General features: G+C 39.7%; 1 protein-coding gene and 1 non-coding gene across 2 annotated transcripts in view; one reads left to right on the top strand and one right to left on the bottom strand.

Annotated features, from left to right (window-relative positions):
• Positions 1 to 15,937, top strand: part of FCHO2 (FCH and mu domain containing endocytic adaptor 2) — a 143,144-nt gene that overhangs the window by 73,766 nt on the left and 53,441 nt on the right. The window lies entirely within an intron of this gene.
• LOC136321616 (U6 spliceosomal RNA) lies at positions 9,608 to 9,711 on the bottom strand. The gene has a single exon (XR_010728762.1). It is a non-coding gene; the product is annotated as a U6 spliceosomal RNA (small nuclear RNA).

The raw sequence follows: 15,937 nt of genomic DNA, 5'->3' as shown, positions 1-15,937 counted from the left end.
TTTTAAGTACTGGCTGGCTCTTCTGGAATTTGAGTCACTGTAATTGGATGCTTGAAATATCAAAGCGTCAGTGGTCTGAAAGGGTCATGAATAAACAGGTGTTTTCTAATTCTGAATATTTTTTCATGTTTTAATAAAATTATCCTAGTATTTCTACCTATTCTCATATATTTTAGTTGTCAAAGGACATTCTTGTTTTATAGTCATTCTGCTAATTATACTGTGTGCTGTTTATAATTCATTAAAATGTTAAGCAAGTTTTATTTATAAGAAATAAAAGGATGAGTAATCTAAAAAAATGAAAAGTTGCAAGGCCAGTGTATAATGTTTAAACAAAAGATTGTTGAAAAGCTTATCTGTAATTTCAGTATATTGCAATATAGGTTCATAGCTTCCATTTTTGGAAAACCAGAGATTAACATACAAATAGGAAAAGCCTGAGAAAGGAAGCTATAAAAAACAATAAGCCACAAAGGAAAAGGGAACAAATTACTGTGGTCAGACTGCTTACATAAAACTAATCGACTAGTTTAGATATTTGGATATTAAGTATATTATTTTAAAGTGTAGGGTAAAGCAAATAATTTTTAAAAAATCTAATGATCATCTTTTCAGAGCTATCAAGGGTTTGGAATAATATCAAACCTATAAATAGAGCCTCTTACCACTAACCCCACACACAAAAAATTATTTTATAATCAAAGAAGCAGAAACCCTTGTGTAAAAAGCAAAATAAAAAATACCTAAGAAGGCCCTGGCCGGCTTGCTCAGTGGTAGAGTGTCAGCCTGGTGTGCGGGGGACCCAAGTTCGATTCCCGGCCAGGGCACACAGGAGAAGCGCCCATTTGCTTCACCCCCCCCTTCCTCTCTGTCTCTCTCTTGCCCTCCCGCAGCTGAGCCTCCATTGGAGCAAAGATGGCCCGGGCACTGGGGATGGCTCCTTGGCCTCTGCCCCAGGCGCTAGAGTGGCTCTGATCGCGGCAGAGTGACGCCCCGCAGGGGCAGAGCATCGCCCCTTGGTGGGCAGAGCTTCGCCCCTGGTGGGCGTGCAGGGTGGATCCCGGTCAGGGGCATGCGGGAGTCTGTCTGACTGTCCCCGTTTCCAGCTTTAAAAAACAAAAGAAAAAAAAATACCTAAGAAGAGCCAAAAACCCATACATCACACCAGATATGCTGCGATTTCTTGTTGGGTTTTTTGTTGTTGTTGTTGCTGTTTTGTTTTATTTTGTATTAGATAGCAAGAGGCAATGATCAGAGAAAGAGCATAGAAGAATGCATAGTGATTACAGGAGAGAATAATGCAGATTAGCACAAACGAGCAAGAAGAGAGCCCTCAAAGGAAATAGGACACTTCCATCTATTGTATCCTTATCACCTAGGGTAGAGGCATAGAAGTCTGCCCAGTGGAATGTATGTGCCATCTGATAATGATTCTCTTTTACATCTTTTGGAGCAAGAGTTGACAAACTATGGTCATTGAGCCAAATACAGCTCTGCTTATTATTGTGAGATCTACAAAGAATGGGTTTACATGTTTAAATGAGTAGGGGGAAAACATCAAAAGAAGAGTAGTATTTTGTGATACATGAAAATTACAAAAATCAGATTTGAATGTTCATAAGAGATATTTTGTACACTTTCACACTTGTTTCTGTATTGTCTGTGGCTGCTTTCACACTACATAAAACAGCAGAGGTTAGTAGTTGTGACAGACCTTATGGCCCACAGAATCTAGAATAGTTACTATCTGACTCTTTACAGGAAATGTTTGCCTACCCCTTGTTAGAGAGTACATTTCTTGTGTAGTATAGTAGCAGATAAAATACAGTAGAACTGTGTAGCTCATAACAGTACATAATCTTTGTGTGTGTGTGTGTGTGTGTGTGTGTGACAGAGACAATGTCAGAGAGAGGGACAGATAGGGACAGACAGATAGGAAGGGAGAGAAATGAGAAACATCAATTCTTCGTTGCAAGTTCCTTAGTTGTTCATTGATTGATTTCTCATATGTGCCTTGACCGGGGAGCTACAGCAGTCCAAGTGACCCCTTGCTTAAGCCAGCAACCTTGGACTCAAGCTGGTGAGCCTTGCTCAAACCAGATGAGCTTGTGCTCAAGCTGGCGATCTTGGGGTTTCGAACCTGGGTCTTCCACATCCCATTCCGACACTCTATCCACTGCGCCACTGCCTGGTCAGGCCATAAGCTTTCTTAAACAGCTGATTCTGGTATTCTTCTTGGGTTCAGAAACCATTTCTTATGATATTCTGCACCAGCTACATACTGCAGTCATACCACAGCACAGTAGCTGATCCTTATAATAATAATCCTAGATTGTGAAATAGAGTAAACTTTTTTGCAGGCTTTATTTAAGGAAAGCTTAGTACTCTATTTTGAAATAGTCATTAAAATATTAAATGTATAAACACTGGCAACAAAATAGAAAAAAGTACAGTAAGCTGATTATAATTTTTACATGTGCATAATAACAAGGACAGAGTTTTAGTTCTTTTTGCAGTATGTAAAAGGAACTAACTCAAGCCAATTTGAACTAAGAAGGAAATTTGTTAGAAAGAAACTGATATATCCCAAGGATCCAAAATCTGGAATGTACCCAGGCCGCAGAAAGAAACCCAAATCTGTAGGCAAATTAGGTATAATTTTTCCTTTATTTGATACCTGCATTCCTATGGCTTAATTTTTTTCTTTGCAGAATGGCTTCTTTTGCTTTCCCAGGCACATGACATAAGGTGACCTCCCAATAATTTCCTAGGACTTTACTTTTTCTTTTTTTTTTTTTTTTTTTTTTTTACAGAGGCAGAGATAGACAGGGACAGACAGACAGGAACAGAGAGAGATGAGAAGCATCAACCATCAGTTTCTCGTTGCGCGCTGCGACTTCTTAGTTGTTCATTGACCGCTCTCTCACATGTGCCTCGACCGCGGGCCCTCAGCAGACCGAGTAACCCCCTGCTAGAGCCAGCGACCTTGGGTCCAAGCTGGCGAGCTCCTTGCTCAAGCCAGATGAGCCCGCGCGCGACCTCGGAGTCTCGAACCTGGGTACCTCCGCATCCCAGTCCGACGCTCTATCCACTGCGCCACCGCCTGGTCAGGCTTTACTTTTTCTTAATTGCAGCCACAGCTCAGAAGTAACCCAGGTTTTTGTCCCTTTCCAGATTTCTGGGAGAAAAAATCGTTCAAGTGTAGTCGCGAGTCAAGTAATCTTTCTAGTCCAGTCAGTTCTGACGAGGTCATGCAGTGTAATAAACATGGCTTCTGCACTACTTGTGGAGAAGGAGGAAGTTACCAGAGAAAAGAGATTATAGTGAGCTGGGTATAGTTGCCCAGGGTTATCAGGATCATAGAGGGTGAAAACATGACTCAGTCTGTGGGTTTGGAAGCATTGTCAGATTTTGGATGTGGGAGATTATATTTCAATGCTAAGATTCTGTGTTTGGAGAACTAGATGAAAATTTGGAAGGTTTTACAGTGACTGAAATTCCATGTTAAAATTCTTTTTCTTTGTTTTAAGACCATGGATTCTAAGTTTGCGTCATCATTGGTTCTCAAGCCTTGGGTACATGTGAGAATCACTTATAGATTTTTTTTTTCCTTTCCATTTCTCTTCCCTTTCTTTAAAAAAAAATGTACAGACAGTGCAGTATCTCAGAAATAAAGATTTCTTTTGTCTAGGGTGGGTCCTTGGTACCACTGTATTTTTTTATTTTATTTTTTTTTGTATTTTTCTGAAGTTGGAAACGGGGAGGCAGTCAGACAGACTCCCGCATGCGCCCGACTGGGATCCACCTGGCACGCCCACCAGGGGGCGATACTCTGCCCATCTGGGGTGTCGCTCTGTTGCATCCAGAGCCATTCTAGCGCCTGAGTCAGAGGCCATGGAGCTGTCCTCAGCACCTGGGCCAACTTTGCTCCAATGGAGCCTGGGCTGCGGAAGGGGAAGAGAGAGACAGAGAGGAAGGAGAGGGGGAGGGGTGGAGAAGCAGATGGGCGCTTCTCCTGTGTGCCCTGGTCCGGAATCGAACCCAGGACTTGAGCACACCAGGCCAGTGCTCTACCACTGAGCCAACCGGCCAGGGCACCACTGTATTTTTAAATTCCTCGTCTGCTTATAATGTACAGCCATTGTTGAGAACCGGGAGCTTATTATAAATGTAGAATCTCAAACCCTAACCCAGGCCTACTGAGTCAGAATCTGCATTTTAATAAGATTCTCAGGCAGTTTGTATGCATAGTAAAATTGGAGTAGCACTCATCTAGACTTACTGAATGTCTTGGTAATGAACCCAGGGGTTCCCTAGGGTCTGTAGTTTTCAAAGTGTGATCCTAGGACCATGGGTATTACCTGGGAATTTGTTAAAAATATATTGATATATTCCTCTACACCAACTGAGACCTTCTGAATAGGACACTCTGGGGGTGGAGTTCAGCAGTTTGGTTGAACAAGCTCTCCTGGTGACTCTGTTGTGTGAGACATTGCACTAGAAGTTTCAACTAGGAGTTGGGATTTGGAACCACTGGATTGAGGCATATTTTCTACATGCCCTTTTATTAAATAAGTACTCTTGAAGTGAAGTGGCATTGATGTTTAAACTTGTAAATTGATTTGACAAGAGAAAAAAGGAAAAAACTCTGTGTGTGTGTGTGTGTGTGTGTATAGGTATGTGTAGAGAGAAAGAAATACTGCAAAAGGTATTATTATTATTATTCCTCATATAATTTATAAAAATGATGATTTACTTGTGTTCTGAAAGATTAGGTAACTAGTTAAAGGTAATCAGCCAGCAAGCATGTGAGCCTCCATGCTCTTTGCATTTCACCAGAAGCTGGAATTTGATGCTCTTTTCCATGTCAGTGTGCCTGGTTCATTATCCTAGGCATGTAGGAATGTGGTTGTGTTGCGTTCCACAGACCCGGGAGCAAGCTCGAGAATTTGTCATTGACTCTCATTACTATGAGCACATGCATCTTTCTTTCCTTTCTTTCCTCCTCCTCCTCCCCGTTCCCTATCCCTTTCACTATCATTCTTTTTTTGTTAGATTTTGAGGCCTGGGCATGTTTGTATGTTTTGCTTTGGCTTCTAATTAGAACCAAGTGTTCTGTGGTTTTATTTGGGCACTTGCAGGAATATGCTTGATTTGTGTAGCCCATATTTATTATTGAGCTTTGAGGCTAGTTTTTAACTAGACAGGCTGCAGATTTGCCCTATTGGTGGTCTGAGATTTAGAACTAATTTCAAAACAATGGGAATTATTAATTAAATATTTCATGTTTTTAGTACTTGACATCATTTCACAAAATATTTGTGTTGATTAAAAATTACTGTTAAATAAATAGTTTTTCCTCCTATAACTTTTCTTAAAAGATTTGATTCAAATTAGATTAGGATGAATTTTTTAGGTTGTTGACTTTTTTTTTTATGGCAATAATGCATTCCTACCTGATGATTAAAGCATCATATGTAAGAATTATTTTTGCTTAAATCGTTGACTGCTTGGAGGTCTGCCTTTAATTTTTTCTGCCTTTAATTGAACTCATGATGTCATTTTTAGATAATGTGTAATGGAGTATCAGAAGACAGAGCCCAAATGGTCTTATTTGCTTTTATACAAATTAAATTGCCCTGGTGGCCTAGCATAAATTCTTAAGTGTTAAGAGCAGTTACTTATTTTGACAACAGAATTAATTGAGCCTAAGAGTTGAAATTCCAGTTGTAGGAAACTGTTCTTTCTGATGCTTACTCTGGCTTTGGTACTGTCAAGAAAAGTAACGTGTCTGATAATTAAATAGCAGAATGATGGGCAGCAGACAGTATTTGCAGTATTTGAGAGTATTTGAGGAGATGCTGAATAAACTTTTTACTTGTGAAACAGTTCAGAAGTGACATGCTGCAAGAGAGGGTCAGAGTATGCATTGGTTTCCAGTCGAGCTGTCAGCTGGCACTGAGCCAGGCATGCAAAGCTTTGCCATGTGAAGCAGTATGTGGAGCATATGCATTTGAAAAGAAAATCTTTTTCAAGCATGATTTATTGTATTTTTAATTTTTTTTAAATTTTTTTAAAATCGATGCTTCTTTTTTATAGATATATATATTTTTTAATTTTATTTATTCATTTTTAGAGAGGAGAGAGAGAGGGAGAGAAACAGAGAGAGAGAAGGGGGGAGGAGCTGGAAGCATCAACTCCCATATGTGCTTTGACCAGGCAAGCCCAGGGTTTTGAACCAGCGACCTCAGCATTTCCAGGTCGATGCTTTATCCACTGCACCACCACAGGTCAGGCCTATTGTATTTTTAAATGATACATTTAGTTTTATTATTCCACAAACTTAGTATTCTGATCTTTTATAGAAATGCTTATGTGTGGATAGTAGTTTAAAAATTTTTAAACGTATTTTACAATTTGGAAGGATTTGGCATTTTATACTTAAAAATATCATTTTGAATAGTTTATTTTTATTAGATATTTTCATATTTCAAATGGATTTTAAAGGGATGTTTAGAAAAGATAAAGAGGAAAGCCATCAAGATGTGTCTGGTATAGGAAAAAGGTTTTGTGAAAAAACGTAGAATTTTGTTTAAAGGGGTTAATTTTTATAGAGTTAAAGGAATGTCTTTACTATTTTCACATATATGAAGGTATCTGAAAATGTTAAATAACATATACCATATTTGCTAATGTAATGTACATCTTTCTAGATATCCTTTACATATTTGCAAATAATGAAATTTGTTTGGCATTCATGTTTTCTTTTTCTCTCTATTATAAGCCCATAGCCTAAGTATTAGAGATTCTATAAATGGTTACTGGACACAAATTATATGCTTTATTATTATAAAGGAGACGTTTTGATTAAACACATTTCTGTTTTTTGGGGGGTATTTTTCCTATTTTGGTAAATTCTCAGACTTGACAGGTGGTTATATTTTCTCAAGCTTTACTAGTGAGTGATAAAGTTCATAATACATAATAAATTGTTGGTAATTTAGGTATCGATTTTTATTTTTTATAATATTTACACCAAGTAAAAAGTTGCTAATTATTAGACGCACCAACTAAAATTTTACCTTCATAGGTCTTTCTGTTCTCATTTGTTTATTTGTTTGTTTATTTATTTATTTAGACAATTAAATTTAACAGGGTGACATTGGTCAACCAGAATACATAGATTTAGAGAAAACATCTCCACATCATTTGGACAACACCGGGGAACAAAATTTTTGTTGCGTCCACAAAAGCACTTGTTCTTTTCTAATTTGAGTGTGCTGATCTCAAATCTGACATTAGTTTTTCTCTGTAAGCTACAGTTTTTTGCAATTCAAGATTTTAGATTTTCATCTTGTAAAGTTTTCAACATTTAGTTTAACATAATGAAGTAGAATGTCTTGGGCATCATCTTTGTGAAAATATAATATATATAATGCAGTAAATACACTAATACACTAAAAGATATGATTGCATCAGACTTTGTCTAAAATTTCAAAATGGAACATATTAAAACACTTATTTTAATCATAAAATTTGCGCAAAACTTATTTAAATTCCATTCAGGCAAAAATTTGCGTTTGTACCTCTTCCGTTTGTGTACTTGTTGAGGACAATCTCATTCGATGCTCCAGCAATAGTCTGCTCATCACTAACAGCTCCAAGATTTTTGGGAAACTTATCAAGGTGACTGTTAAGGAAGTGAATCTTATGCTCATGTTACATCCAATGTCGCGGAAAGCCAACAGCATCCTTTGAACCAAAGTTCATAGTTTTCTGCTTTTCTGTTGCTAAGGAAGTTCTTTGTAACTGCCACAAAAGACTGCCATGCTGCTTTCTCCTCCTTATTCATCTTCCTGGCAAATTCTTCATTATGTATGAGGGTTTGAATTTGAGGCCCATCGAATACACCTGCTTTTATCTTCTCGAAAGACAAGGCAGGAGAAGCAGAAATAATATGTTGAAAGCATTCACTTTCTCTATTCAAAGCCTGAACAAACTGCTTCATTAAGCCAAGTTTGATGTGAAGTGGAGGAAAAATGATCCTGTCTCGAATAACTACAGGTTCATTCACAATATTTTGCATCCCTACTTCCAGAGCTTCACGTTTCGGCCACTCCTTCAGTGTCCAATGTTTCTCTTGAGTTTGGCTATCCCACAAACACAGAAAGCAAGGATACTTCATGAAACCTCTCTGTAGTCCTAGCAGGAAATTTACCATTTTAAGGTCCACACAAATGATCCAGTTATGCTCCTTATACATACTTCAGAAAGTCAAGGACAATTTTTATGTCATTCTTACTAAGTCATTCAATTGGGGTTGGCTAAACTGCTGAGGGGTTAATGACTGGCATCAGAAGAAGACCCTTTAGATTCTACAACCATTTCCTCATGCATCTTATCAAAATACACTTGATCACCATGTTCATTTTCTTCGTTCTTAGAAGAAATAAAACCATTGAAAACTGTCTCAGAGTGTGGGATAGGTCATATTACTGAAGGAATATTAGGATATGCGATCATATGCCATTTTTTCTTGCCGAAGCTTTTTGTATGGATCAGACAGAAATAGCAGTCACTGCTGTGGTCCTTAGGTTCACACCAAACCATGAGAATACCAAAAGGCATTCCTTTGCGTTTTCCTTTTGTCCGGTCACGAAGCATTTCCTCACGATTATGACACACAATATGAGGAGCCCAATTCTTCTCTTGATCACCAAGGGGAACGTGAAAATAGGCAATATATGCACGTATCACAAATGATGAAATATTGCGCCTTTGATGTTGAAGTGTGTAACAGCCACATATATAACAGAAGGTTCTTACATTTACGCCTACTCAAAGAAGCCATGATTCAATCGTTTACAAAATAAGAGGGTGTTTTTATCAGATAATAATTTTTTACATTTAGAAACAACTACAATTATGTAAGAGTGATGTTTATAAAACATTAATTGCCTTGTGGTTATGTTCAATCCAAGAGTCAAAACCAATGCATGCCATTAACTGTAACAAAAACAAATTAAAATTGCATAAGAACTAGAATATGCACCAAAAAACGGATTTCAGATTTGGAATCAGCAATTACAGAAATATATAGAAACAGTTCTAAAACCTTATGCAACAGAAAATGAAAAAAAAAAAAATTGTTCCCCAGTACAATCGATTATGCTGTATACCCATCACCCAAAGTCAAATCATCTTCTCTCACCCTAGTCAAATCAAACCTTCTGTTTCTCTTTAAGCCCCTCCCCTTAACCCTACCCCCCATCCTTTTTTTATCCCTCCCTTCCCCCTTGTAACCACTGCACTTTTATCTATGTCCATGAGTCTCAATTTTGTATCCTACCTATGTACAGAATCATACAGTTCTTAGCTTTTTCTGATTTACTTATTTCTCTCAGTATAATGTTACCAAGGTCCATCCATGTTGTCGTAAATGGTACTATGTCATCATTTCTTATGGCTGAGTAGTATTCCATCATATATATGTATCATATCTTTATCTAATTCTCTATTGAAGGACATTTTGGTTGGTTCCATGTCTTGGCCACAGTGAACAATGCTGCAATGATCATGGGGGTACATGTGTCTTTTTTTTTTTAATTTTAATATGGAACGCTTCACGAATTTGTGTGTCATCCTTGTGCAGGGGCCATGCTAATCTCTGTATCGTTCCAATTTTAGTATATGTGCTGCCGAAGTGAGCACACATGTGTCTTTATGTATCCATGTTTTCGAGTTTTGGGGGTATATACCCAGTAGAGGAATTGCTGTGTCATATGTTAATTCTTTTCTTAAATTTTTGAGGAACCATCGTACTTTCTTCTATAATGGTTGCACTAATTTACATTCCCACCAACAGTGAATGAGGTTTTTTTTTTTCTCCATAGCCTTTCCAGTACTAGTTATTACCTATCTTGTTGATAATAGCTAATCTAACAGAAGTGAGATGGTATCTCATTGTAGTTTTTATTTGTATTTCTCGAATAGCTCGTGAAGATAAGCATTTTTTCATATATCTGTTGGCCATTTGTATTTCTTCTTGGGAGAAGTGTCTGTTCATGTCCTTTTCCCATTTTTTTTATTGGATTGTTTGTTTGTTTGTTGCTGAGTTTTATGAGTTCTTTATATATTTTGGATATTAGCCCCTTATCTGAGCTATTGTTTGAAAATATCTCCCACTTAGTTGGCTATTTGTTTTGTTGACAATTTCTTTTGCTGTGCAGAAACTTCTTAGTTTAATGTAGTCCCTCATTTGTTTGTTAACCATTAACATAGGCGTTTAAAGGAATTTAAGAACAAGTGCATTACCCCTTTGTTTAATGAAATCTTAGCCTCCAGCTTTGCAGAGAGTGGACTTACAGTCCTTAAAATTTTAATTAGGCCATTTTCTGATTTGACAAATTTAACTTTTTTTTTTGTATTTTTTTTGTATTTTTCTGAAGCTGGAAACAGGGAGAGACAGTCAGACAGATTTGACAAATTTATATCATAAGATCCTCTAGTAAGGAAGGTATTGCTAATTAATTTACTAGGACTTTATCAACTCTTATGACTGTTTTAGTCTGCTTATGACTAAATGTTAATCTACTCTATTTAAAACTGGAACTGAAGAATTAAATCATAGATTGGACATTTTAACCAATATTTCTAAATGCTCCTAGTTATAGAGAAATCTTTCTTATTAGTCAATGGTTTCCTTTCTTTCTCTCTCTCTCTCTCAAAAGAAAGATTTTGAGAGAGAGAGAGAGAGAGACAGGAAGGAAGAGAGATAGGCATAAACTCATAGTTGTATAGATTTCAAGATGGCAGTGGAGTAGGCATACATACAAACTGCTACCTCCTGGGACTAAACTGGATTACAAATTAATTTAAGAACAATCATCATGAAAAAACAAACTTGAACTAAAAGAACAGGACTCGAAAACCAAGGAGCACAGAAGAAACCACACTGAGAGTGGTAGGATGTGGTGGGGGCTCCCCCGCTTTCAGGAGCAAGGGGTTGTTGAGGGTCCAGAGGGATTCTCATTGTGGGGAGAGAGACCCTGAGAGGCGGGGATTCTCAGTTCCAGGTCCCGAGCCTCAACCTAGAGACCCAGGGACTGGAGGAGACAGCCTGACAGCATTGATTGGGGAGAAGAGTGGGATTTCTGTCTGTGGGCAATAGCTTGCAAAGAAGTTGCAGCCTTAAGGGGCCAGCGCAGAAAAGCTCACTCACAGCTACTTACTTGGGGTTCTGGAGACAAGGAGACCTGAGAGGACTGGTCTTGCGTGAGGAGAGTGGGGGGATGGAGGCACAGGAACACAAACGACGAGGAGAAGAATACCTGTGCTGAGTCATTCTCCAATAGTGATGTGGCCATATGCAGAGGGAGGGGCACTCCCTCTCTCCAGCACAGGCCTAGCTTAAGGCCAGTTGACCCACCTTCAAAAACTCTCCAGCTCCTATCAGCATAAAAAGCCATTCAGGAAGGAGGAAGTAAAGGGGAGGAGCAGTGACTCAGGTTTCTGGGGACACCTGAGCTACACCTCCCCCTTCTGATATGGAGAACATGCCCCACCCCTTGGAGAGTAACTGGGCAGACCACATCTTCTGGTCCTCAGAGGTCACACCCACTGCATTCCTGTGGACTTACCATACAGATAAAGAAAAGAAAAGAAAAGAAAAAAAAGGCCTGGATAGAGTTTCAACTGGGGCCAAAGAGCAAGATATGCCCACTACCCAGTCCTAAACACAGAAGTTCCCTGCTGGGCTCATCAGGGAAATTAAGTCTTTTAAGCAGCCCAACTTGTTAAGGAGAATTAATATCTGAGCAACCAGCAGAGGCTGAGGGTAAGTGAAATAAGGACAAGATGAACAAATGGGACTATATCATAATAAAAAGCTTTTGCACAGCAAAAGACAACATGAACAAAATCAAAAGACAAGCCACACAATGGGAGGACATATTCGCCAACACGTCCAGTAAGGGGCTAATAACCAAAATGTATAAAGAACTTGTAAAACTCAACACCAGGGAAATAATCCAATCAAAAGTTGGGCAAAAGAACTGAGTAAACACTTCTCCAAAGAGAACATACTGATGGCCAATGGGCATATGAAAAATGTTCAACATCATTAATCATTAGAGAAATGCAAATTAAAACCACAATGAGATACCACCTCACACCTGTCAGAATGGCACTCATTAACAACACACAATAAGTGCTGGTGAGGGTGTGGAGAAAAGGGAACCCTCCTGCACTGCTCTTGGGAGTGCAGATTGGTGCAGCCACTTTGGAAAGCAGTATGGAGATTCTTCAAAAAATTAAAAATGGAACTGCCCTTTGACCCAGCTATCCCACTTGTAGGAATATAACCTAAAAATAACAAATCACTGATTCAAAAGAAGAAGTGCACCCCCATGTTTATTGCAGCATTGTTTACAATAGCCAAGATCTGGAAACAGCCAAGTGTCTGTCAGTGGACAAGTGGATTAAAAAGCAGTGGTACATATACACAATGGAATACTGTGTGGCTGTGAAAAAGAAGGAAAACTGACCCTTTGCAACAACATGGATGGAGTTGGAGTCTATTATGCTAAGCGAAATAAGCCAGGCAGAGAAAGAAAAATATCATATGACCTCACTCATTTGAGAAATCCAATGAACAATGTGAACTGAGGAACAGGAGAGGCAGAGAAGAGGGCAAAGAGTCCGGGGGTGGGGGGGGGAGTGGTCAGAGGGAAAGGGGATGAGAGGAGGGGATCAAAGAAAGGAAAGACATTAGTGAAAGTATATACACATAACACACAGAGATAGAGGGCAGGATAGTAAATCATGGAGGGAAGAGTGGAAGGCAGTGGGGGGAAGGAGCAAAGGGTGGGGGAGAGGAGGGAGGGAGATATATTCGGGGGAACACTTGTAACTGTGTACACACAACAAATTAAAATCAATAATAAAAAAAAAACTCCTAGTTACATCACTTTAGTTGTTTATTGATTGCTTCTCATAAGTGCCTTGACCAGGGGACTACAGCTAAGCCAGTTTCTCCTTTCGCAAGCGAGCAACCTTTATAATCAAGCCAGCAACCATGGGATCATGTCAATGATTCCACACTTAAGCTGGTAAGCTCATGCTCAAACTGGATGCTTTCTCATATGTTCAAGGCAGCAACCTTGGGGTTTTGAACATGGGTCTTCAGCATCCCAAGTTGATTCTCTATCTGCTGTGCCTCCACCTGGTCTGGCCCAATTTTGTTCTTAATCCTTTCACCTTTTTCACCCATCTTCCCAACTCCCCTCCCAAGTGGCAACCATCAAAATGTATCTCTTCTGTACCTATGAGTCTTGTTTCTGTTCTGCTTTTCTTTTTTTTTTTTTAGATTCAGTTGATAGATATGTATTTATTGCCATATTTTGTTGTTCATATTTTTAATCTTTTATTTTTTCTTTTTCTTAAAGAAAACCCTTTAACATTTCATGTAATAATGGTTTGGTGGTGGTGAACTCCTTTAGCTTTTTCTTGTCTGGGAAGCTCTTTATCTGTTCTTTGAATCTAAATGATAGCTTTGCTGGGTAGAGTAATCTTGGTTGTAGGTCCTTGCTTTTCAACACTAAATATTTCTTGCCACTCCCTCTGGACTGCAAAGTTTCTGTTGAGAAATCAGCTGGTAACCTTATGGGAGTTTTCTTGTAGATAACTACCTTTTTCTTGCTGCTTTTAAGAGTCTCTCTTTGTCTTTCACTATTTGCATTTTAATTATGATGTGTCTTTTTTGTGTGTGACAGAGACAGAGACAGAGAGAGAGAGACAGAGGAGAGGGACAGACAGGGATAGACATACAGGAAGGGAGAGAGATGAGAAGCATCAATTCTTCATTGCAGCTCCTTAGTCTCCTTAAGTTTTTCATTGATTGCTTTCTCATATGTTCCTTGACTGTGGAGCAGCTACAGCAGCGCTAGTGACCCCTTGCTCAAGCCAGTGACCTTGGGCTCCAAGCCAACAACCGTTGGACTCAAGCCAGCAACAGTGGGGTCATGTCTATGATCCCATGCTCAACCAGCGACCCCGCACTCAAGCCGGATGAACCCATGCTCAAGGCAGCAACCTCGGGGCTTCAAATCTGGTTCCTCTGTGTCCCAGTCTGATGTTCTATCCACTACCCCACTGCCTGGTCAGGCTGTGATTTATCTTGATGTGAACCTCTTTGGGTTCATCTTGTTTGAGACTGTCTGTGCTTCCTGGCCCTGTATAACTATTTCCTTCACCAAGTTAGGGAGGTTTTCTGTCATTATTTTTCCAAATATGTTTTCAATTTCTTTCTCTCTCTGTTCTTCTTCCTGCACTGCCATGATGCCAATGTTGGTATGCTTAAAGTTGTCACAGAGTCTCCTACACTATTCTCAGTTTTTTTGGATTTTTTTTTTCATTTTGCTGTTCTGATTGGATGTTTTTTGCTTCCTTATATTCTAAATTGCTGATTTGATTCTCAGCTTCATCTACTCTACTGTTGATTCTCTGTAATTTATTCTTTATTTCAATTAGTGTATCCTGCATTTCTGACTGGTCCTTTTTTATGCTGTTGATTTTCTTCCTAAGTTCATTGAGATCCTTATAACAAGTGTTTTGATCTCTGCATCTAGTAGATTGCTTGTCTCCATTTTGTTTAGTTTTTTTCCCTGGATTTTTGTTCTGTTCTTTCGTTTAGGACATGTTTGGCAACCTTCTGTGTTTGTTTCTATATATTAGGTAGAGCTACTATGTCTCCCGGGCTTGATAGGATGGCCTAATTTAGTAGGTGTTTTGAAGGGTCCATTGGCACAGCTTTGTAGATCATCTAAGCTGGGTAGTCAAGGTGCACCCCACCCCCACTCTCCCCTGTGTGTGCTGTGTACACACTCCTGTTTTAGTAGAGCCTTGATTGCTATTGGCACATCAGTAGGAGGGATTTACCCCTGACCAATCAGCTGAAAGGACTGGCTGCAACCACTGACAGCCGTGGAGGACCAACCCTGCAGGGTCTACTTCACAGAGCAGGAATTATTTCAGCAGAGCTTTGGTGCTCACCAAGTTCACCCCTTTAGTGTGTTGCTTGTGGTAGTGATTTGGATCTGCTCTGAAGCTGTCGACTGGGTACACTGGCTCTGGCGCTTCCTAGAAGGTGCAGGTCCAGATCAGTCACAACTCATGTTCTGATGGTACATGAGGCCATCAGATGTACCTCTGATGGCATGAGGTACAAAGTGAACTGCAGGTAGCTGCTACTTGTGCTGGGCTTGCAGGTGCCAAGCAAGGCCAAGCTGTGAACCAAGATTGGCTGCTGCTAGTACCAGGTCTGGGTCCACTTAGAGCTATGAGGCAGGCCGAGGCCAGATGCTGCTTGAGAGATTTTAGGAAAATCTGAAGCCTGAGCCAGGACAGGCCATTCCTATAAAAAAGCCACTGAAAAAAACTATTGAGTGAGGCAGGTCTCAGGGAATCACCAGGATGGGGTTAACAGTATCAGCCAGGTGGATGAGACTAAGATATGGTGCCTGTGTCTCCCCTTCTGGCTCTGTGGGGGTAGGGCTCAGAAAAGAAATAATGGCTTGTGCCAGAGCTTCTGTCTGGGGAAAAAGCTGCATCCCTAATCCTTCCCGCTCCAGTCCCTCCAGGTCTTGTCTTGATGCTGGCAATTTATTTCCTCCCTGTATAGTTTTGTTCTTTTCAAGTTCCTGCCCTGGTGCTGGAACTCGGAGGGAAGTGAGTCAGAGTAGTTCAGGCACTGGCCTTTTATAGGAACTGCCTGTGACTGCAGCAGCCCTCTGTCTCCCTAAGCCTCAATCTCTGCTGGTTTTTACAGCCAAAAGTTATAGGGACGTCTCTTTTTGGCACTGAAATCCTGGGCTGGGGTGCCTGTGGTGGGGCTGGGATCCCTCAGGCCTCTGCATCTGAGATATTTCTCACAATTTTT

Source organism: Saccopteryx bilineata, chromosome 1 (assembly GCF_036850765.1).
Source record: "Saccopteryx bilineata isolate mSacBil1 chromosome 1, mSacBil1_pri_phased_curated, whole genome shotgun sequence".
Lineage (NCBI taxonomy): Eukaryota > Metazoa > Chordata > Mammalia > Chiroptera > Emballonuridae > Saccopteryx > Saccopteryx bilineata.
Note: the sequence above shows the minus strand (reverse complement) of the source record. Positions and strands in the feature narration are given on the sequence as shown.